The sequence below is a fragment of the Lichenostomus cassidix genome, chromosome 1, assembly GCF_008360975.1.
Source record: "Lichenostomus cassidix isolate B80296 chromosome 1, HeHo_3.0, whole genome shotgun sequence".
Lineage (NCBI taxonomy): Eukaryota > Metazoa > Chordata > Aves > Passeriformes > Meliphagidae > Lichenostomus > Lichenostomus cassidix.
The window spans coordinates 42,841,143-42,865,662 of record NC_139479.1 but is presented as its reverse complement, the minus strand read 5'-3'; positions in this window follow the sequence as shown (position 1 = coordinate 42,865,662).

The following is a 24,520-nucleotide window of genomic DNA, read 5'->3' as shown; positions in this document are numbered from 1 at the left end:
AAACCCCAAACAAACAAAAAAAAAACCCACAAAACCAAACCCAAACAGAACACCAGCAGATCAAAATAAATTGAAAAAAGTTCCCATCAACAAAAAAAATAGAACACTAAAGAGCAGAATACCTAGTACCTCATTTCTCACCTCTGTACCCAGAAATGGGAACCTAATCAACCCATTTTTATAGCTTCAGAATGTTGTTATTTTTGGTAATCCTGTATCTTTAACAAGTACATCGAAAATTATTCTTCCACTTGTCAGTTTTTTATCTTCCAGTAAGGAACTATTCTAGGACAGAAAAGCTGTGGATTGTAATTAGGGGTGAGAACTCAGTTTTCCTGCTTAATGACTGACTGGTCTGATCATTAAGCTGCTTTGCAAAGAGTGTGTACAACCCTCGTTTTTACAGTCTGAGAACTTATATCTAAATTCGTCTTGAACTCAGGAGCTACAAATGCTCAGTGCCAAATGATATTAGGCAGAAAATGAGTCCCCAGGGAATAACATTGGAATAGTCAGAAGTGCAGCTGACAATTGAGCATTTAGCATAACACAGCTGTTAGACCCCCAAAAAGGTGTATGTAGTTGGTGGTTTGTTTTTGTTTGTTTGCTTGACTGCTTTTCCTCCTTGGTATAATGTCAATTTCCTGTAAAACCTAGATTGAGCTTTCATAAATTACTTGCTTGAGCTCAGGCTTCTGTGTCTAAATCTTTGTTACACACTTGCTTGTTCGTGAGATAAAAATGTTATAGAATAATCAATCCTTTCTACATTTTTCTCAAAAGAGGGTGAATTCTTTCTGCTGGTTTGTGTATATTGATGCTAGGTGATATGAACACCACTGAAATGTCACCCAGGAGTAACGTATCTCAGGAAAAGCACATGAATTCACATCAGCTGTTTTTCCCAAACATGACAAGTTTGTTCATCCCTTTGCAAGATATTTGTAGAGAACAACTGCAACACCCATGTTACTTATAAAAATAAGCACCCCCCCACCCCCCTGTCCTCCCCTGAGCATACACTCAGTACAGGAAAAATAAACGCACAAATTAAAGACATTTTGTGAACATTCAAATTAAACATAATGATTTTTACAATCAAAATTTTAATGCACAATATGCAGTGCTAACTATTTTTCCTATATTTAATAAGTGATTTTGAGGTGATAGAAGTTTTATTGTCTTGTTTCACTAATTGCTAGGTTTAATGGGTTACTAAGCCCAAAGCTAATAAGCTCAACTAGAGGTTATAAGAATGTGTTAAGAAAGGGTCTTACAATTTTTGACCCTTCCTCTTTTAGCTTTCTACTAAGGCAACTAGAAAATCCTTGAAAGAATCAGGTTATGGTCTATTTTTTGTGTTCTTTGTGTTCTTTCAGGGATGTTCTCTTACTCCTAAAACATGTCACACATAGAGAGAATTATGTCTTTTAGTCTTGAGCTCTGTTAGATATGAGCATTTCTGTGGAAGGAAATAAGTTAACTAATGTTATGCTTTTAAATGTCATCCTAGAATCTAATCACATCACAGAAACAACCCAAGACCTGGAAAATCATTCAAAGACCATGCTATTGCCATCTGCAGTCCTTGTCAGAGCTCCTTCCTTTGTGGTTCCTGGCCATATGGATATTTTGATAGATGGTCTTTACAGAGGAAAAAAAAGTTAATTACGAACGCATTAAAATTTAGTTGAGATAAGTATCTGAGAGTATTACAAAACTGGTAGAATTAGCTTACTAGGATAATCTAGAAAATATGGAATTTGTCACAGTGACTGAATGAGAAAAAAGAAAAGTAAATTGCTGGAATGGTTGGTTTGTTCCTCCCTCCTGAATTATATTCTGATTTGTGGCAACCAGCCACAGTACTTATATTTGTGTATTTCAATTTCCACAATTATGGTTCAGAAGGACCCTATTTATTTTATATATATGCAATTTAGAGTGGCTGCATGAAATTGTGTTTTCTGGTTCAAGTAAGAATGTGTACCATCTCTCTGCTCTTCTCTGCAACTCCAAACCAGATGCTGTTTGTCCAGTTTTGCAAGGTTTTTGTATTTAACTAGATTATATTTCTTTTTCTGAGTGTGACATTATAGTTGTTTTTGCATCTAAAAACCTCTAGAATTTTAAAGAACTTAAAATTGTTTGATTGCTTTTCCCCCTTGGGAAAAAGCATTAGTCAGACATACAAACATGTAGAAAAAAATGAAATAAATGGAAACTACATGAGCAACAGGTATATCATGCACTTTTGGCAGTGCCTGAAAAACTACTTTGAGACATTGTCATGGTAAGTACATCAAGTACTGGTTGGCTAGTTCAGTTTACGAAGTTGTACTTCTAGGTCACAAGAATCATAAATGTTCACCAATGCAACAGGGTATCATGCTTTCTGTTTCATGTCTAGGTTAACTTCCATATGTACACAGTGTAGATTTTTTAATCCATTTTCTCTTTTTCTCCACGTTTCAGTTACATTCCAGCTGAGACCAAGAAATAAACACCTACCATTGTAACATCTGACTGAAGTTATGACTACATGTTTGAATCTAGAGATCTTCATCCAGAGTCATAAATATCAAATATAAAATTTGAATATATTTGGATCAACTCTCTTTTGATTTTCAAAAGCTTACTGATCAAAAATTACTGTGCTGGCTTACCATATATTTAGGAAAAGAAGTTTCTTTTTGTCAACAAAACTGAACTTTCTGTGTTATTCTGGTCCGCATAATATGATGGAGTGTTGCCCTATAGCTGAATAGAAACAGATGTATATGGAGAAAATAACAAAAACAGACACAGATGGTGTATCACATGTATAACTTCTTAATTTATCCCTCATTGTGTGATACAATTATCCCGGCAAGTAGGCTGTATTCATCCCCTTTTCACAGATTCTGCCAGTTCCTGCAGGGACACTTTTCTGGATCGTGCTACAAACTGCCAGGGCAGCACAAAAAGATTACTCAGTCTCTCACTGCACCCTCTCTAGGTCCATTGGCTGTCCATTTTTCATTTTGTTTGTTTGTTTACTTATTTCTTTTTGAGTAACTGTGATTACGGTGAAAGGTGAAATTACAGTTAATTTTTTTGCCAGAATAGCAATGTGGTTTTTTTTAGGCAAAAAACCCCAAAAGACAAATCCAACAAAACTCATCCCATTTCCTATGTAATATTTGCAACAATAGGATCCTCTTTTCCAAAAGATAATGTGTTATTTTAACTTTGTGCTCAGAATTCATATTTATCTCATGAAATTTGTATAAACTCAATCTCAGCAATGTTGGGTTAACTCTGAACTTTGCATAATGAATTACATTGGGACTTTAGTTTGAATCCCAAGCTTCTCAGTGTTTCCCCATCAATTTGTTAAAAGTGATTTCCTGTCATAGCCTTAAAGATGTCTTTAAGCTTATGGAAATTGTGAGTATAGAAATATTATTCATGTAAGTATGGAAATAAAAAGTATTCATGAGTGTCTTAATTCAACTACAACAGCAGGTGGCTATAATAAAACAAAGATGTGTCACCAAAAGAGTTACTGGAAAGGAGGCTACACTGTAAAATAATTTACATTGGTTCTTTTGTCTGTGATTTGCTTCAGATCTTCTCTTTCTTTTTTTCCACTTTTCCTTTTCACAAGGATTAAAAAGATAAGATACTTGACTGTTCCTGGTTCCATTAACAGTACAGAGCTGTATGCTTGGCTGCATTACTTTAGGTCAGCTTTGCATAAGTCCATGGCTTCATGACACTTTTTGCCCAATAAAGACCTGACAGATACATCAGGAAGAAAACATGGAATTAAAGTTAATTTTAGGCAAGCAGAAAAGAAACAACATTGCAACAGTTTTCCTGAGAAGGTGGTAGATGTCCCATCCCTGGAAATATTCAAGCTCAGGTTGGACTGGCCTCTGAGCAACCTAATTTAGTTGAAGATGTCCCTGCTTATATGGCAAGGGGTCTGGACTAGAGGGATATTAAAGGTCCCTTCCATACCAAACCATTCTCTGATTCCATGACTTCAAAAATGTGTAAAAATGTTCATACTTAATGTTCTTAACAGGCAAAATGATCTGTTTCTATTGAACAATTTTCTTAAATTTTGTATATATTTTCTTTAACACCAAACTGTATCATTAGGCAAATTTTGAAAGTGAAAAAAGCCCTGTTGAGATGAAGCTGGTATACAGCCATGTATGTAGCAGTGCAGAATAAAAAGCATCCATATCTTGGGTAAAATCTGATGGAGAAATATTTGAAAATATCTTATTGCAGTCAGAAATCAAATAAAGGAGCAAAAACTATTATGAATATGCTCATCAGAAAACAATTCAACCTATATTAACTGTGACCTTTTTTTTTCCTCCTCGGTCAAGGTTGTATATACAGGCAGGAATAGCCTCCATACTAAAAGAAAGGAAAAAAGGAAAACATCAACCTGTATTCTTGTCTGGTTTTGAATTTGCTCTACCTCAGTTATTCCACAGTATTTTACTCTGCTGCTTCCCTGAAGCTCTGCTACAAGGTCCTAAGCCAAGGTTCTGGCAAGATCTTTTTCCTCTGATTCTGCCAAAGACAGTATCAAAACTCCATTAAGTATGCTCAACTGTTTGTTTTTAAGCCACTTTCACCATCAACCCTCATTTCCCTCAATCCTGAGCTGAAATTAGCCACAAGGCACACACACATGAAGTAAGCATCCACATCTTTGCATAAGACAGATATACTTCACTGACTGTACTACATGTATTTCTTCTGACTTTAGCATTTTTGGATGGAGAAGACAAGGTCCGTGTTTGTGCTTGAATTACGAAAAACTAGTTAATGAAATGGACTGGATTTACTAAAATATTGCACATGTCTGCATCAAACTAAGATTTCTACCATGACTATTAAGATGTCAATTAGCAGAAACGTAAATGAACTTCTTTTCTTCTTTCCTATTCTTTACCTGAAAAGCTCCAGATTTGTTTTCATTATTTATATTTTTTATTTGGTTTCTTTTATTTTCATTGTCTTTTTTATTGGTACAATAAAAAAGACAAATGTGTTACACCATTTGCCTCTTTCGTTCTAAAGAAAGCAGTGCAGAAAAAATGTCTTTTGTGTCAGTATTGAGAAGCATGCAATGAAGTTGTTCTGAATTCTGGTGGTGACAAAACTAGACAGAAAACTGTTAGCTCTCTATGACTTATCACAAATCCTTTCAGCCAGTAATATTCATGTTTTGTACTTGTTAAATAATAAGTGAAGCACTATGATGTGAGAAAATATATTTTGCTGCTCTTACTTTTAAGAAATATTGGGAAAAAATTTACTTATTTATCCAACTTAAACTGGTGAATTAATATTCCACATCTATATGTCAGTAGCTAGGGTCCTTTTTCTGATAGCAATATGTTCTTCAGAGTATTTCACAGGTGTAAAATCCTAAAGCTGGAAAGGAAAATGACTGATTAGATGCTTGATCTCATGTTTTATAGCAAGAGTTGTTTTGAATACTGGAGTCCAGATTAATGCTTAGCAATTTCCAAACTGCATTCACATATCCTGATGCATATGCTGCATATCAGAACCAATGCTGAGAAAATACAGCTGTGTTGAAATGAATTTCTGTCCTGAGAAACTGGAGAATCAGGATTGGAGGCCTTGCATACCACATTTTCTTTCACAATTTAGGCTGCTTAAAGCTTTAGATCAGTGAGGCATGGTATCTATGGCAGCTATTTCATACAATAGCAGCAGTGGTTTTTCCTAGACTTTTTCTAGGTCATGTTTTCTGTATGTTACTTCTCTGTTCTGTGAATGAGGGAATTACTTCAACAAGGGATAAAAAACGTTCAGATTTTCTGTTCCTGTTCTTGCAATTCTTCAAATCTGTTTTCATTAAAATAGAGAGATTTTCTTTCCTATGTCTAACTAGATTCTATCTCAAGATTTGTTTTTAAAATGTTGCCATTATAAATTATTTAATTTGGATTCACCTTATTAAAGCAGCACATTTTTTTATCTGTTTTTGAATGAAGCACATTACTAGAATACATACTTCTGTTTCAAGTTTTATAGGATGCTATGCTTTGTTTTAAATAATTCATTTTTTCTGAGGTATTTTTCTCACAGTATATGAACTTCAATACATTAGAGCATTATTTATTTTCTTCTAGAATATCATGTAATTATTTCATCATGTATGCACCAAAAAACCCCACATCATTAAATTTATTTGCTTCAGGTACCTTTCTATATGTTTTGAATTAATTTATTTCAGTCTAAGAAGACATTTCATCATACTTGTTCATATACAGAATTTTTCTTACTAAGCAACACTTAGGTGCTTAGAGGTTTTTTCTGCATAGAAACAAACTTTATTCTTTTAATGAATAGAAGACATTTTTTTAATTGATTAACTCAATTGTTGCCTTAATAAAGATTTAAAAGAAATCCTGCTGATATATATGTAAATTCAGAGAATTATATTCAAAAACATTTTTGATACAACAGGCACCAAATTAAAAAATATTTTGTGTTTTTTCCTGAATAAAATTCACTAAATTTAACTAAGTTCTCTTAGGTTGTACTAGCTATTTATAGATTGAGATAATGTGTCGGGGTTTGACCTTGAGTAAATGCTGACACCCTGGCTCTCTCCTTCTGCAGATGTGCAGCAGAGAAGAAAGGAAAAAAATCTGTAAAAACACACATCAATCTCATGAGTTAGGTGAGATAGGACACTGGTAGGAGGACGCACAGAAGAAAAGGCAAACAGGCTCTAAACTTAAAGTTGCAAAGGGATTTAATTACCTAACAGAGTTGAAGGATAAATGAGAGGCAAAAATAAACTTGTCATACTCTATTTTGTTCACTCACTTTTTTCATTCTTACGAACTTATTTTTATTTACTCTCTTGCTTTTTTCTAACTAAAAGCTCGGGTAGGGGGGCAGGGTATGGGGTATTTTTTTAGTCTACAGAGCAGGTCCATAAATCCGTTTATCACCGCGATTTTTCTACTACAAATACTCTTTATCTCTATTTATCTCTCTCTCTCTCTAGACAGTTTTTTTGCTCTCATCCTTGCTTTTTTAAGAAGCAGTCTTTCTGCTCACCCCCCTTTTTCTCTTTCCAAACCAACAGCATGGGCAGGGGGCAGGGTGAGGGATTTGTTCTCTGGTCAGTCCATCAGGGAGAGGGGTCCTCTACTTAGCCACGGGGTCCCTCCCATGACAGACAGTCCTCTGGGAACTTCTTTGGCGTGGGTCTGATCTCACGAGCAACATCCTGCCCGAATTCTGCTGCAACAAGAGTTTTTTTGTCTATAAGGTGCAGACTTTCCCGAGCTGAGGCCAGGCTGCTTCCATCCCAGGAGCAAGGCCTTTCCCTCCTTTGCAAGGCCTTTGCAGTTTTAACTCTTTAGATGAGACTCCCACTGGTTCACAGTTTTTTCTAGGCATCTACTTGCTCTTCTGGCGTGGGCTGTGGGTTAATTTCTGCATCCTTGTGGACTCCATGGGCTGCAGGGGGACTTCCTGCTCCCCCCATGGCCTTCACCATGGCTAGCAGAGGGTTTTCAGCTCTGGCACTGGAGCACCTCCTCTCCCACCTTCTTCACTGACATTCGTGTCTCCATGCTGTTCTCCCTTCACATATTTTTACCTCCACCTCCTCCAACTACAAAGAAGTGTGTGCTTGATTTGTTTTGAATTTTTCTTAAATATGTTTTCACAGAGGCGTAACTAGCACCTCCAATTGGCCCAAACTTGGCCAGCAGCATGTCCATCACCTTCAGAGCCATTAGAGATTGGCTCTGCTGGACTTGATGAAAAACTTCCAGAACTTTCACTCAGGACACACAGGAGCCATCTTTGTGCCACTCCCCATCCCTCAGACACTTCCTCAGGCTTACTACAACAGCTTCTGAGGGGTTTAAATTTCTTTTAGATGTTAAAGATACCTTGCTGATGTTTTGGGCCAATCAAAACCACCACATAATGTTAACACCAGTTAAAATTAGCTGAGGCATATCAGTGTATCACAATGAGATTAGATAACAAAGAGTTAAGAACATGTGGTTATACTCCAAAGTATGAGAGTATAATTTTTCATTCAGGTAATGAAGTTCCAGTGAAATTTTACAAGGAAGTGGTAAATATAGTGTGTAGTACTTGTGAATTAACATTAGGGAAAGTTTCTACAGATTTGTAAAATTCATATGTTCAGGGAAAGAAGAACCTACCAAATAAGACAAATCAAAAAGTTTAGCACAGAAACATAAAATCTTAGGCTACTTTTTTTTTTAAACTCTATAAGTACGCAAAGGATTAATAACTATCCACACTGACACAAGAAGAAATAGGTATAAATTAATCAGGATCTAAATGGTCAATCAAAAAACCCAGAGAATTTTCAATATATTTTTCCATAGTAAAAAGTCAGCAAAATCCAAGTGTCTGTAATATAAGAGATATTAAAATTATACCGTCATTAGTAATAAGGTCAGTAGAGCAGGTTAAGACCTGATTCCTTTAGGATTTTTTTTCTGAAACCTGTACTTCTATTCATTTTTCAGGCATAATTGCTTCTTACATTAAATCACTACTTTACTTGGCTTGAACCAATTTATTTGTTATTTTAACTCAGCAATTTATTTAACTACATTTAACAGTAATGAAACATGGTTAAATAGTGTAAATCACTTAATCTCAAATAAAGCAAAGCATATAGAATATGTGTCTGTAAAGTCTATTGGCATAGCTGTCAGACGCCTAGATTGAATGATTCATGTAAATGTTGTATCACTCACGTGTGTGAAAGTTTGCAGTAGCAAATCTTCAGTGGCTTGTTTTGGTTATTCTTTTAATGCATTAGTGGCAAGGAGTTAAAAAAGGAGGAACAATTGATGAGACAGAAGAAAGAATAAAAAGTAAAATAAGTTGTATGCCAAATACAGTGCAAATACTTGACTAAGTACTTTTCTCTCAACAGACTGCTCCCATGTGTGCATAAAGGTTATTGTGCTAAGAAATTTTTCCATCTGTCTTTCACAGTCAAACAGGGATGCAAATAACTGTGCATTTTTTTCTGTTACTGTTTGGGGATTCTTCCTGAGCAATTTGAAATAGTGCATGTTTCTACTCCAGTGAGAATGAGCATTACAAGATGATCTGGTCACCCACATGTCACTTGGTTGAATGCATTAAAAAAAAATTAATTTTGAAGCAGGACAACCTCCTGCATCATAAAACATCTGCATTCTACACATATTTTTGTGCATCTATATATGTATATAGTCCCCAGAGTATCAGTAACTTAGAAAATAACACATCAACTATCAATATGTGTCTTCCAGTTTAATGAGCCTCCAACTCACGTCCCATATGCATCCTGGTCTGCACAACCGAGATCACCACCAGCAAGACCAGGATGGTGATACTTCTTTGTTCAACACATCCGGACTGATATATCCAGTTTTGTGTTTCACAAGAAGAAAAGCATTTTTACATGCTGAAACAAGTGGAGGTCATCAGGATAGTCATGGTTGGAGCACATTTTATAATCAGAAGCCGAGGGATCAGCCCTCAGCCTTGCCTCCAGAATCTTGGTTAACGTCTACAGTTACCTCTTCAGAGGACACAGAGGGGATGGAGTCAGACTCTTTTCAGAGTTGCAGGGAGATAGGATATGTAAACTAGCACAAGGTGGAATGGTGGAAATTCCAGATAGATACAAAGAAAATACAAGCTTTTTTTTCCTCATGAGGATAGTCATACTCTGAAACAAGTTACCCAGGGAGACTGTGGGTTCTCTACCCTTACAGATGTTAAAGGTCTGATTGTTCATGGTCCTCAGCAATCTCATGACTGAGACCAGAACTGCTTTTAATAGTGGATTTTTCTCACTGACTTGTGAAGGCCCTGTCCAATCTGTTTTATCCTATTTTCATGATTCATATTAAATGTGTAAAAAACTTTGGGTGTCTTTTGTCCAAATTTATAACTTAATTTGAATAAACATAGTGTAAGAGAAGAAATCATGTAAATATGGTATTGTCCTTTTTAAATACCCTTTTTGTCATTCTTTTTTGTTTTGACATATAACCTTCAGTCATTTTTTAACCCTGAATATATGTGCACTCTTGAAAGTATCTCAGCATGGTGTGTTTTAACTAGTTTGTGCGCATGACGCAATAGATTTTTTTTTTTTAAATACCTATCTCCTTTTGATATAACTAATACTTTTGCTTCTTTAGCAGATTTTTTATGATTCTTTCTTGAGATATCAACATTGCAGCTACCTTACAGAGAGCTTCTGCATAGAGCAGATCTTTGCCAATCAGGACATAATCCCCAAATTTTTATTTTTTTTTCCAGATCTTATCTGAAGCTGTCAAATGATCTGAGGAACTGACAGATAATCTACTGGTTTTGTGTTACACTCAGACTGGGAAATAAGGATAACATAATCTAATTGGTTTTCATCTGCTTTAACTGTGATTTGTTCCCAGTTTTTTTTCCTTTGGTAAAGCAATTGGTCATGTTTATCTGTGCAGATAATTCATTACTGCACTATTAGAGCAGCTCTCATCAATCAGTCCTGCACATTCTGCAATTCCCTGGTCACAATATTAAGAAATCCTTTGGAAAATTTATGAAGTCATTAATTTGAAGTGACCCCTTTGGTTTTAATAAGGTTGAATGAAAAGTACAAGTGCCAAATGTAAAACACTGAACTTGGTGTTTCATATATAGACATGCACAGCAGAATTTGATAATGTATGTGCACCCAAAGTTTCTGGTAGATATTGGAAAGCACTGATTTATCCAAGCTGGACTTGGGCACAAAGTTCATAATGTAAGTAAAAATCACCAAATTTTTAAGGTGTCAGATACTAGTAGGGGTTTTAGGAAAGAAAAATTTATTATCCTAACTGCTAGCTACATAATTTCTTAATTTTCACGCTAAACTCCCTTTGTTTATAAATAGCATGTATAGATATGTGGATTAATTGCATTCAAAACATGGGGATGGTGTTGATTAGAAAGATATAAAACTTGATTTATGTCCTTTAAGATTTCCTTTAACACAGGAAATCTCTCCACCAAAAATATAGTTTGTATTCACATCACCAAAACAGCACTTTCATAGTCACCTACTGATAAGTTAAAAAAATATAATAGCTTGTGTAAAGTAGTGGTTTCATGTACCGTATTCAACTGCAGAAATAAAAGAATTATCTCCCCCCCAAAAAAAAATTCAATGGTGCTTTAATAGTTTTTGACCTTTCAGGAAAAGATACAGTCCACTTCCCTGCTGGATGCTAGACTGTGACACAGAAGATACCTGCCAGGCTTCACAGTTTCCTAAGATTCAATATAACAAATGAAAGACACTGTGAAGAATAAAGCATCCTTAAGATAGATATCAAATATAGGTCTGTTGAACCAAACTAACACTTGCAAAGTCCTGGTAGACTTTATAAAAAAAATCAACATTTTATTACTTCTGTTTCATACCATAGATAGATTAAGAAAGCATTTAATTTGTTAACTTTCTGTATACAAGATGCTGGAAGCCCTTTGTAATGGAATTTTTAAATCCAGAGGCAAGAAATCAGATTATGATCCCTCTTGTCTCAATGTCAATATGAATTAATGGAAATAGGTTTTTAAAATTGAAAACATTTACATTACAGTTATATATGTCCAATTAATTTGGAGTGATCTGCTTTCATTTATTTAATTAAATCTTTCAGTTATCTCTGTAAATAACAAAAGAGTAGATAACAGTGTGCATCTTTAATTTAATTAGAGCAGCTGTACAAAATTATTCTGCTGTTTTGTAGACTAGTGCATTGGTCACAGTTAACAACCAAACACTCATACAGCTGCACACCCCTTCCCCACTCCCACGGAACAGGGAACAAATGGAAGGAGAATCTTGGCTTGAAAGTGGGAATGGAAGTAGGAAGCCTTGTGGATCAGGTCAGCTCTTCCAGTTGTGCTGCCTATCAACCTCTTGCCTGCTCTCTGGGGAAGTGCAGAGTGGGGAAAAGGAGAAAACCTCAGTGATGTGCAAGCACTGATGATGACACCTCTGGAATACTGCACTGAGGTTCTGAGTCCTGAATTCAAGATAAATTTTGACATATGAAAGAGATACCTAATGCTACCCAAATTATCAAGTGGTTAGATTGCATATTCGACATGAGACAGGGAGAGGGAGCAGGGGCTGCTTAGTCTCCTAAAGAGGGGCTAAGGGGTAATTTCACAGCAGTCTGGTATTACCTGGGGGAGAGTTACAAAGATGAAAATGACCAGATGACACAGCAAAGACAAATGGTCACAAGCTGTGGCTTGAGAGGCTCATATGAGGAATTAGGAAAATAATTGCAACTAAAAGGGTGGTGTAATACTTAAGTGGGTTGCCCTGAACCGTCCTGGGCTCTGCACCTCTGGAGGTCTACAAGACTCAGCCAAAGTCACAGCCAACCTGAACTCTTGCTGGCAAACAGGACTGCTTCAAACAAACGTTAACAAAATGGCCTTCAGAAATATCCTTAAACCAACTTTTTTTTTTTTTTAATAGTTCCATGACTATCTGTTTCTTAGTTTTGTATTATAAACATAAAAAATTGTTCGTTGCTGCTGACAGCAGCTTGGAATCTCTTTGCCTAAAATTTACTTTGAAAAGAAATTACCAGTTTATAAAGAGTAAGCTGTCTAAACAAACGTGTTTAAAACTTTCAAACTACAGCTCTTAAGGTATCCAAGCACAGTCAGGAACTGGAAATTTTATCTACAATTTCATTTTCAGAGTGTTTCAATGTGTTAAAAATGACATATGTTGTCAGGATAGTGCAGGATCACCAATGCTGTCTGAGCAGTCTGTGTTATCTGTTGTGTCAACACGAAAAAAATTCAGTTCCTGGGATTTCTGATACAGGATCTTTCAGAAGCATAAATTAAGTAAAAAACAATAGAAAAATGTTTAAAATGAAGAAAAGATTATTCAGTGTCAGGTTTGACACTGGGTTACAGTTTAAAGCTGATTTGTTTTATTTCATTAACAGCACGATCATATGAGAGGTTAGTTCTTTTTCAGAGTGGTTTTGAATGGAACCAACTTTAACTAGAACTTGAGTTGAAATAAAAAAACAAAAAACTATGAGCAATCCATTGAATTTTGCTCTTTTTTTTATTTAAACAGACTGATGATCAGTAATCAAAACTTTCTTCAAATTAAGGTAACAAATTTGTTTAAGAATGTGTAAACTGTTCATAAGACATTTGTAAACAGCACTGAAGATCTGAGATTAGAAATCAAATACACCACTGTAGCAATATGTTCCTCACTTTCAAGATTTATCAGGCTGTATCTTCCTTCTGAACACTGTGAGGTTTGTAAATAAATAAATAAATAAATAAAAGAAAAAACACGTAAACTCCATAGGGGAAAAAATATTAAAAATGGTTCAAATATTTTTTTCAATTCATGTCACTTACTTTTGATTAGTTTGAATGGATCAAATGTAGCCCTAAAAAGCAGAAGTCTTCTAGTTGTATGAGCATCTATTCTCCAACAAAGGTGAGATCTTCTGTAGCCCAGGTGGATGCAGATGACTAACATGGATAGGAAGGGAGGTGTGGTAGGATTGAGCCATGTGCTTATTATGAGAGAGATCTGAGGGAACACAGATACAGCCCTGTTACCACTGTTTTCTATTTACTAGCTAAGATCATTCATCTGTTTGCATACAGAAAGCTGAAAGGCATATTGACTCCCTATAAAGAGAAAAGGGACCTCTGAGTCAGGCACTCTTAATGATTTTAAATAGTATAAGATACCTAAATGCCCGTTTTCAGGCCTCTGAATTACCCCGTAATTGCAATGCTTACACTCCGCTCTGAGATCTGACTCTTTCTTCTAGTGGCTAATCTTTTGCTCTCAGTCGGGTGACACACAGGCGATCACAAAGAACCATAAACTGTGAAGATGCCAAATCTGAAAAACTGATGCAGCTACCTCTTTCCAGAATTGGAGCATTTGATTGTTGAAGAAGAGGATTAAAAAAAAAATCTGGGAATTTAGACTAGCACAGCTGCTGCTGTTGTCAGTGAGGAAAAGAACATGAAATGCAAAAGAGGATGGTGAGTTAGTTTCACTGACAGGGCATTCAAGCTGATTTCCAGTTGTTCTGCCCTGAATAAATGTACTGATACTGCAGTAAAGACTTCACAATGATTTCCATGTCTCTTACTTGGCTTTGTCACCCATACACATCAGCTGAATGCTGGAAATAAAACTAATTAAAATCCTGCCCCTTTTCACAGTAAGAAAAGACTTCAAATAACCATTGCAATCTTAAGCCAAAATAATTATAAAATACAAATCTGTATCAGATATATTTGTATCTTGTAGTCATTAATGTTTATAGCCAATAGAAACTTAATTTCAAAATCACAGTTTCATTATACTGGTTGTACTTCTCAAAAAGAATATCTTTCATGTGGAAGTCCTAGCTTTCAAACTTTTCAAGCCTTACAACCCTGACATTATCATGCTTCCTGCAGACTTCTGCTCCTATTGTAGTAACATAGGGATGAAAAGGACTTCATGGATTACTGAGTCTTGTCCCCTGCTGCGTATATAATCCTGAGCCCACTGAAATCAGTGGGAGTTTTAGCTTTTTCTTCAATGGTAGCATGATTAGGCCTAGAGTATCTAAAAAATGTTCAGATTAACTTTGGTTTTTTTGCACATTTTTGTAATGTCTTGTTAAAGATAGTATTAAAAGGTCTTAAATTCCAAATGTAATTGGTTCTGCGTAGTTGCAATTTGTTTCTAAATTCCTTATGCTATGAAGAAAATCTAAAATAACACTAAAGAATTTATTCTTGTTCATGTCATGTCTAGTGAAAGGTCAAAGCACGCTGAGCTTAGATGTCTCAAGCAAAGGACAGGCTAGAGGCAAAGGACCACAACCTTTAAGCTGATTTAACTCTTCATAAACATAATGATCCAGGGAATTGGAGTAACAACAGTTACAGATTATATTTGTAGGGGAAATTAATCCTTACTGCCCCTAAGATCTGTATTTATGCTATTCTGCATCCTTAATTATGTTAAAGACAAAAGATTAGTCCACTGGATTAATCTTTCCAATCCACATTTTCACAGAGTGAAGTGGATATATCTCAGGTACTCTCTTATATCTTCAAGCTGTATTAGGAAAGAAAGACAGCAAGGTAGAGTGAAAATATATATTAGCTTACAAAATTTGCTGAAGCAGTCAGTATTTCCCAATTTATTTAAAACTAAAATTTATTTGAGCCAAAATCACTTATCTAAAGTTACTTGTCTCATGAGAAGTAGTAAAATTTCCTTTATATAATCAACAGAGAGAAGTGGAACACCTTGTGAATACAAATCAACATAAATACCTGTATTAGATTATAATGATTCATCCTATGAGAGAAAACAAAACAACCAAACAACCAAATATCCAAAACCAACAAAAACCCAAGCATCTGATTCTAATACTAACTTTGGGGTGGTATTTTTAAATGAAAAATAATCAAACTCATTACATATATTAGCTTTTAGGGTTAACTTAACTATGATTTTAAATTATGACAGTATATTTAGGACATCAACACCTTTAAAGATGTTATGAAAAACCTAGGATAAATTCCAAACAAATGTGTGTCATTATTCCACAAAAGAGAAGTAAAATTTTAGAAATATAGCTAGTTGACATGTCTTTAATACTAGAATACCTGTAAAATAATGAGATCTAATGATATCTTGATGATATCTAATGATATCTTGTTGATATCTAATGATAACTAATGATATCTTAACTAGCATAAAAACTGATTTTCTACAGCTTCTAAATCAGCAGTTTATGGAGGAATGAAAGTAGCAGCTTTAAGTTAGAAGCAGACTTCAGAGAATCACTACCAGGATTTAATGTATACAAGGTTTTTCACTAATGCATATTCACATTCTTCCAATGTCAGTAAAAATAGTTCTTGAAGTATATGAGGTTCAGCAAACTAAATGCAATGAGATTTTCTGCATTACTCTGCTCATGCAAAACAATTGTGAGAATTTACATCAAAACAGATAATGCAATTTTTGTTATAGTGATATGTTCCAATACGACTATAGGAAACAGACTCTTCTGTTTTCTAAACATTACACTTTCCTGCTTGTCCTTGTGAATATTTTCTTAAAAATCAAGCATTGATGTATTTTTTTCTGTTTAGAATCCATGAACTCATAACATATTCCCTTATTCTATGAATTTTTTCCTCTTTTCCAGGCATGTTCAATGACTTTCAGGATATGTGTCTTAAAACAAAGGACAGTTGAATGCTGGGTTTCCTGATCCTGGGTTTTTGCCTTTATTTACTTTTGTTGCTACAAACACTATAAAAGGTTGATGGTGATACAGCCACTCTACAATGAACCTTTGAATAAAAGCAGTAAGAATTTAGGTACAAGCTTATCTTCTAAATTGGGTAATTTCATAGTAAAATTTGGTAAGGTGTGAAGAGGGCTACCTTAGGAACATACAGTACAAAAGAAAAGAAAAAAAAATCCAAACAAACATAAAGTTTAAACACTTACTAAAACACAAAATCTCATATTTTCTCATATCCCATTACCAGTCAATTTTCATTTACCTTATAGGTCCTTTAAATAATCTTTTTAAAAGCAAAAAAATATACATTTTTCTGTGGCAAGTCATTGTAAGATTTATGTTTAATGATGAAGATATGATATCCTTTAAAATAAAATTAATATTTCACAATGAAAATACTGATGAAACTAATGCAAAGGTTTTCTGACCTCCATAGCTGATGAAACTTGCTGCATGAGTCTTTTCTCTCTTCACAATTTATTTCAAATTCTTGTTTCAAATCAATACCACCTAACATAAAATCCTCAATTCAAATTTATACCTGTTAATACCTATGGGGACCCATATAAAGCAATCGATTTTTTATATTTGGGTTTCATTTAAACATCTGTTTATAGATAAATATAAAGAGAACAAGATGAAAATCATAAATACTTATCTGAAGTTCCAGTTAATGGTACATCTATGCCTAGGTCATTTCGAGAAAAATATTCTGTTATTTCTTTTCCACAGTACTGCAGTCCTGGAGGCAAAGATAAACCAAACAAGACTGAAAATACAATTGCAAATCTATATAGCACAGGAAGAAAAGAAAACAAAACTGAAAAGAACAAGGAACTGACATTCATTAAAGACTCTAGTATATGAAAGATAGCCTTTTATAAAAGCCTTTATTTTGCACTGGGATTTGACTACCACAAAATACATTTATCTGTCTGAGTTCCTAGCTACTATTGCCCTTCATATTTAACATTGAAAGAATTTTTAAAAGTGTTGCTGAACTACAACACTAAGTTGTGGATTGGAAGCAGATTATGTTGAAGAAGTTTTATTTAAATCTATGGTTTTGTCTCTTGTAATCGAATTTTCATTGATAACATTTTTGTGAAACCATTGGATCAGATGGAAATAATTTTATACCTTTAGACTCCTGACTTTTTAACAGTTTTGGAATTTTTTAAGTTGGGATTTTTTTTTGTTTGTTTGTTTTTGGTTTTTTTTTTGTTTGTTTGTTTTGGTTTTTTTTTTGGTTAGCATGTGTTTTCTCTTAGAGTTGTTTTAGACAAGCGGGTACTGGCCTAAACTGTATTTTATCTTGTTCAGAGACATAGAACACTACAATCTATACAGACAATGAGCCATCCTGAAAATGGATAATACTGAAAGATAATGAAATTTGGGCATCAGGGACATGAAAACAGCCCTGGCTGGGTGTTGCAATCCACACATCCCAGCTGATACAGAGACTCTCCTTAAACCACTTCAGAACACTCGCATCTGAAAATAAAAGGGCTTAGCAGAAGATAGAACTATATTCAAGCCACATAAGTTAACCAGCCTTAAACCCTTCAAGTCTAACTATTTGTATATAACTATTTGTATGTCTTTTAGAAACCTCTCAAAATATAAGCAAATTAGCCTTTTTTTCTTTAAATACAGACCTCATTTCCACCAGCTCCCTTTATTTATTCCTCTCTCTGCACTCACATTATAGCCTGTAACAACCTATTAATTAGAACACGTACCCAAAATGATGTTGGAATTAAGCTCTTCCTATGAGAGAGAAATATATTTATATGCTTACATATTTTTATTTATTTATTAGTGATGCATGAAACACTTTTCAGAAAAGAGGTCAAGGCACGTTTTACAAATCTCACACCATAGTACAACATGGATCCTCACATTAGGAATGATAAGTCTAACTCAAACTTCACCAACAGCTTCTTCATGTGAGAATTAGGAAATTTGCTCACACCTGGCCTGTTCCATCTTTCTGAATGTCCATTGGGAATTTTGTAGTTCAAAGGTTCTAGCTATTACCCATAGGGGTTTGTAGCTGAAATCTTTAATCAGTGTTTGTTCCTTTATTTCTGATTTCTGCCACAGTATATTAATTCTGGGAACATGTTTTTGTATTCAAGTCTCATTTTTCTTACCATTAAAAATATTTAAACATGCAACATTGTATGTTTCTGAAAATTGCTCCAGCAGTTTCTGCATTTATTCAGGAAAAGGAAAAATTAGATTTCAGGAAGCATATATAATTTGACCCATTCCTTGACATTTGTTTTCTCTCAGCAAGTGGTTCTAAATTATGCAAAGCAGATCAAAGGTAAAGCTGTAATAAAATGATAAATTCATTCAGGTCTATTTAATTCTTTCTAATAAAATGTTGAGTAATGCAATAAAAAATATCTCTTGTCTAATTACAGAGTTTTCATGATTGACATAAATCCACATGCTCACTTTGAAACATGACACCTTTATTTGAGTAAATTAGAACAAAATCTAAAGTACTTAAATATATGTAAATCCCATAGTTAAAAATGGATGAAATACCACTTACAACTGCCATGATAAATTACAATCTTACAGATGTAGGAAGACCTCACTTTGTATAGATCAACACTTGGATTTTCATATTGTTGGAAAAAGGAACTAGTTGGTGCCTTCAAACATTACTGACATTTCTTTTGCTTTCTAAGTGTGACTGACCGTTTGCAATGTTGATTCAATTCTTTAACACAAACCTTTCTCACATTTTTTTTAAGTAGCAGGTTCTCTAAGTGTTGCCAATCTAATGTGAACACTGTCAGAAAATTGCTTCATGTCTTCCTTCTTTTTAGATAGAAAATGTCTTATGTTGTTTTAATGTTGCCTTGTGTTTTCTTCAGACCTTTATACTTTGCATTTACAGAATCACAAAATCATTTAGATTGCAAAAGCCCCTTACTATCCTCAAATCCAATTAACCCAGCAGTGCCAAGTCCACCATTAAATCATGTCCCCAGGTGCCACATCTACACAGCTTTTTAATGCCTTCAAGAATGGTGACTCAATCATTTGCTTCGGCAGCCTGTTCCAATGTTTGACATTTTTTCAGAAAAAACTTATTTTCTGATATCCAGTCTAAACCTTCCTTGACACAGCCTGAGCCCATTTTCTCTTGTCTTACCCCTTCCAACCTGGGAGAAAGGACTGACTCCCACCTTGCTACAACCTCCTGTCTGGTAGTTGTAGAGCAAAAAGGTCCCCCATAATTCTCTTTTTCTCCAGGCTAAACAACCCCAGCTCCCTCAGACACTCCTCACAAGACTTGTGCTCTTCTTTTACTGACGTTGCTGCACTTCTTTATTATATAGGTATGTCTTGATCAGCAAAATTGTTGCAGAAATGTTTTAAAGGCAGCTGTTGGATGACAAGATAAATAAAATAATTATTTTGGTAGATAGTGGATAAAATGAAGATTTGTTTCTTTGATGCCTGAATTTGATTTCCTTCAGAGCTCACATAAATCACTGAGAATTACTAATTCCACATCTGTGGTATCTGCATTATCTTTAACCTACTGGTATTTTGCAACCACATATGTAAACAGCAGAGCATTGTGAGATGTAGATATGTACTGAGAACCTCAGGAAGGGAACTATAACACCAGCACTTGAGCAGAAATTAAGACACTATCACATAATGTCCTAGGTTGCAATATAGATGTAGTTAAGTATTCTATTACCACCAGCTGTGGGCCGTTAGCTGCTATCACCTGCTAATGACCCACTCCGGATGACAGGCAATGGGCCATCCGTTAGCTGTTATCAGCTGCTAATGACCCACCCCGGATGACAGGCAATGGGCCATCAGGGACCCACTGTGTGACTCATGGACTTATCTCATCCCATTGTGGGATGCTCTGCCCAGGAGGGAGGAGCCAGGTGTTCCCACCTGGATATAACCTGGCCTTGGAACTGCCTGAGCTAGCCCTGTCTACTGGGTTCCCAGAGGACGAGAGCTACCACTGGATCTTCAGCTGGAGACTGGACCTTCACAGGACCACTGCTTCAACTGGACTACTTCAGTTGGACTGCTACCACCACCCTAACAGGGTGTTAGGTTGTATCTGACTTTGTCAGTGCTTTTCCTTGTATTATTTCACTTATTTTTACTTTCAGTCTTGACTTGTGATCTCCCACTGGTTTGTTTTCAAACTAATACAATCACTCAGACCATTTACCATGTCTTGATTTGAGCCCCTAATACAGGGATATATTGAAAATCTCCACAGACCAGAAAGCATTCCTGATGGAACATCTAGATTACTTTAGAAAGCATTGTGTTGATGGAGCTGTCTTCTTTTTATGTATTTATGGCACACTCAGATTCAATTCATTACACTTCTTTAGCAGATTCAAACATTTTTCTTGCATGTTTTAATCATCAAGCTGTAGGAGGGGTAAATTTAAAATTATGTTAGCTGCTTCCAAAGTACTCAGATATACCATCTAAGGAGCAACTTCAGGGATTTCAGTGTAGTTCTAAACTGATAAATGGAAAAGAGCTAGCAACTCAATGTCTTCTCATTTTCTGCACTTATTAATTGTTAGGTCACTACCAACAACTGGCTGTCTCTGAGACAAACCTTTGAGGAGTGCTTGACTTAAGCAATGTGAATGTGAGGTAATCAATGTCATTTGGCTTCAGGTTCTTTCTTATTTGCTATCACTAAGCCAGCTCAAGTACAAACAAATCATGCAACACAGATATGCTGTTACACAGAATCTGAATGAAGATTTCCCCAGATAGGAAGTACATTATTGCATATTACAATAGGAATAATTATCCCTTTCCATTTGGAGTTTTCATTTGCAACAGACCCCCTAAGAGAATTGGTCATATACAATTTCTGGATTTTTAGAGGTGGAAAGCATAAGCTATAAACCAGAAAAATTAGTTACCTTGGATTACCTATTGCGTTCATGGCAGCAATTCTGGTGTTGCAAAAAAAAAAAAAATGTTGTGCAGTAATTAAAAGGAGATTTCAATTATCTGAGATTTGACTATCTTATTTACAAGCCATGAACCATTGAGATGTAAATCCACAAAAGAATAGAGGAAGCTTTGTGGATGCCTGGTTAAATGTTCACAGTAAAAGGAAATACCTGATTTTTAGGAGTCCTGCCATTTGACATTGTCCTAAATTACTTACCTAGGCTACTCTTTCACCAATGCTGAGGGAGGATTAAGTGCCCAAGGATGAGAGTCAAAACTAGCAGCTGAGTGTGAATCACATACAATAGATTACCAAGTAAATCATAAACCCTTTTCTCTTCAAGGTTTAATTATGTAACTGTAGGAATGCACTCATCTTCAGTCGGGATTCCCAACAGAGTTGATATAGTCTGTAACTGCTTAGGCATAATGACAAATGTGAAAGCTCTCTGGACATATAGAAACTGAATAAAAAGCTCTATTTGCCATTTAACATCTTGTCTTCGTTTCATATGCAGCTGCCTACAGAGACAATTAATCAGGATTTAAGTGCCTTTATTTCTTTGCAGACCAAAATCTTATTGTGTGATATCCGAAAAACAATGAAGAAAAGAAAGTGCAGAAAGGCACTATAAAATCTAACAGTCCTGAACATTAATGCTTTAATTGGAAAATAACGCTCCATGAGATGGAACAGGGTCATTTCTCTGACACCTGTTTCAACTCCACAAGATTGCTGTTTTCAGTTGAAATAAAAGCTGGTCAATTTCCTCTTCTGATTCCATTAGGTGTTTTTGATGAACATATCTATATCTATATTATCTATATCTATAGCTATAGCTATATCTATATGTAATAAATATTAAAAAAAACCCCTAAAGATATTTTGTTACCAGGCTGAAAAACACTGTAAGGTTTTCAGTAGACCCTGATTGTAAGATTCTGAGGTGACTAACAGAGGGAAGTATGGATAAAATACTTAAACTTACATCTTGCAAAACCCAAAAAAATACGTCCCTTTCAAAAATCCAGAATTTTTTTCTTGGCAGAGTATGTTTCCATAAACAAATAGAACTAATTTTTTGAGTGATCAAGTAAACATATCCAAGATGTACTTTTTGCATGGCTTGCACTTCATTTTAATCTTGGAATAATGAATATTTCAAAAACAAATGGCCACTGAAAAAGTTTCAGTGTTCTATCCATAGAAGCTATATACCATGGCAAAAAAATTACTTTTGATAAACTTGGCAGTGAAAATCGCAATTGTTAAAACCACCAATTTGTCCCTCTCCAGAATACAGGCCTTTGCACAAATGAAGTACAGTGAGATAAAATGTGATGAAATTATATCACTACCTCTCTCTGTCTCTCTCTGCATTTTTTTTTAGTAAGAAGATTTTTTTTTAATTTACAACATATAGACACACAGAAATATGAAAGAAATGTGTTTAGTTTGTCACTAAAATGCTTTCATGAAATCTGAAATATTAAAATATTTCCCTGATCTGCAGACGAGGAAAACACGTACATTTATTTAAAGAGTGGATCCTCCTTCACCATTACACATGATGGGGCCCTGCCCTCCTGGAGATGGCTGAACACCTGTCTGCCAATGAGAAGCAATAAATTCCTTATTTTGTTTTTCTTGTGTGTATGGTTTTTGCTTTCCCTACTTAACTCTCCTTATCTCAGCCCAAAAGTTTTCTAGCTTTTAGCCTTCCAATTCTCTCCCATATCCCACTGTTGGGGGAGTGAATGGTTCTGCCATGCTTGGGTGATGGCTGGGGTTAAACTATGACACTCACTCCTAACGTACCATATAGTGTGGAGTCACAGAATCACACAATGGGTCAGGTTGGAAGGGACAGGGTCATCCTAGATCACATTGCACAAGATTGCACCCAGAATGTTGAATATCTCCGGTGAAGATATTCAGCCTCTCTGGGCAACCTCTTCCAGTGCATGGTGACCTGCACAGTAAAGAAATTCTTCCTCATGTTCAGATGGAGCTTCCTGTGCATCAGTTCCTGCCTGTTGCCTCTTGTCTTGTTGCTTGGCACCACCAAGAAGAGCCTGGCTCCATCCTCCTGGCACCCCCACTTCAGACACTGACAGACATTGATGTGGTCCCCTCTCAGTCATCTCTTCTACAATCTGAACGGGCCCACCTCCCTCACCCTTTCGTCATAAGTGAGATGCTCTTGTCCCCTAATAGACATCACAGCCCTCCACTGGACCTGCTCTAGGAGCTCCATGTTCATGATTCTTGTACTGAGGAGTCCAGAAATGGACACAGCACTCCAGATGGGCCTCACTGGGGCTGAGTAGAGGGCCAGGATCACCAGCTGCTGGCAATGCTCTTCCTCATGGACATCATTGTCTTTCTTGGCCACAAGGTCACACTGCTGGCTCATAGATAGCTTGTTGTCCACCAGGACCCCCCAGGCCTTTCTCCAGAGGACTGCTTTCCAGCAAGTCAGCCTCCAGCCTGTGCTGGTGCCTGGGATTATTCTTCCCCAGGTGAAGGACCCTGCGTTTGCCTTTGTGGAATTTCAGATTGTTGTCTGCCCATGTCTCCAGGCTGTTGAGGTCCTTCCGAAGGACTGTACAGCCCTCTGGAAATCAGCCACTCCTCACATGTTTGTTTCATCAGTGAAATTGCTGAGGAGGCCTCTGTTCCTTCATCCAAGTCACTGATGGTTAAGTTAAACAATATTGGATGCAGTATGGAACCCTAGGTGACACCACTAGTGATGGGCCTTCATCTAGACCCTGTGCTACTGATTGCAGCCCTCTGGGATCTGACATTCAGCCAGTTCTCAATCCATCTCACTGCCCACATATCCAATTCATGCTTCCTTGAGCTTGCCCATGAGGATGTTGTGACAGACAGTGTCAAAAAAACTAAACTCCACAACAAAAACAAAACCAAAAACACCACTCAACAAACACCTTCTGAGTGAAAACAGAATTAAAGTGCCTCAAAATGCACAAATGAAAGGCAGTGAGGATAATAATAACATTGCCTAAACTCTGCCACCAAAACTTCAGACTGTGTAGGCTGCAAGACAAAAGGCAGACTAAATCTGCAAATACCT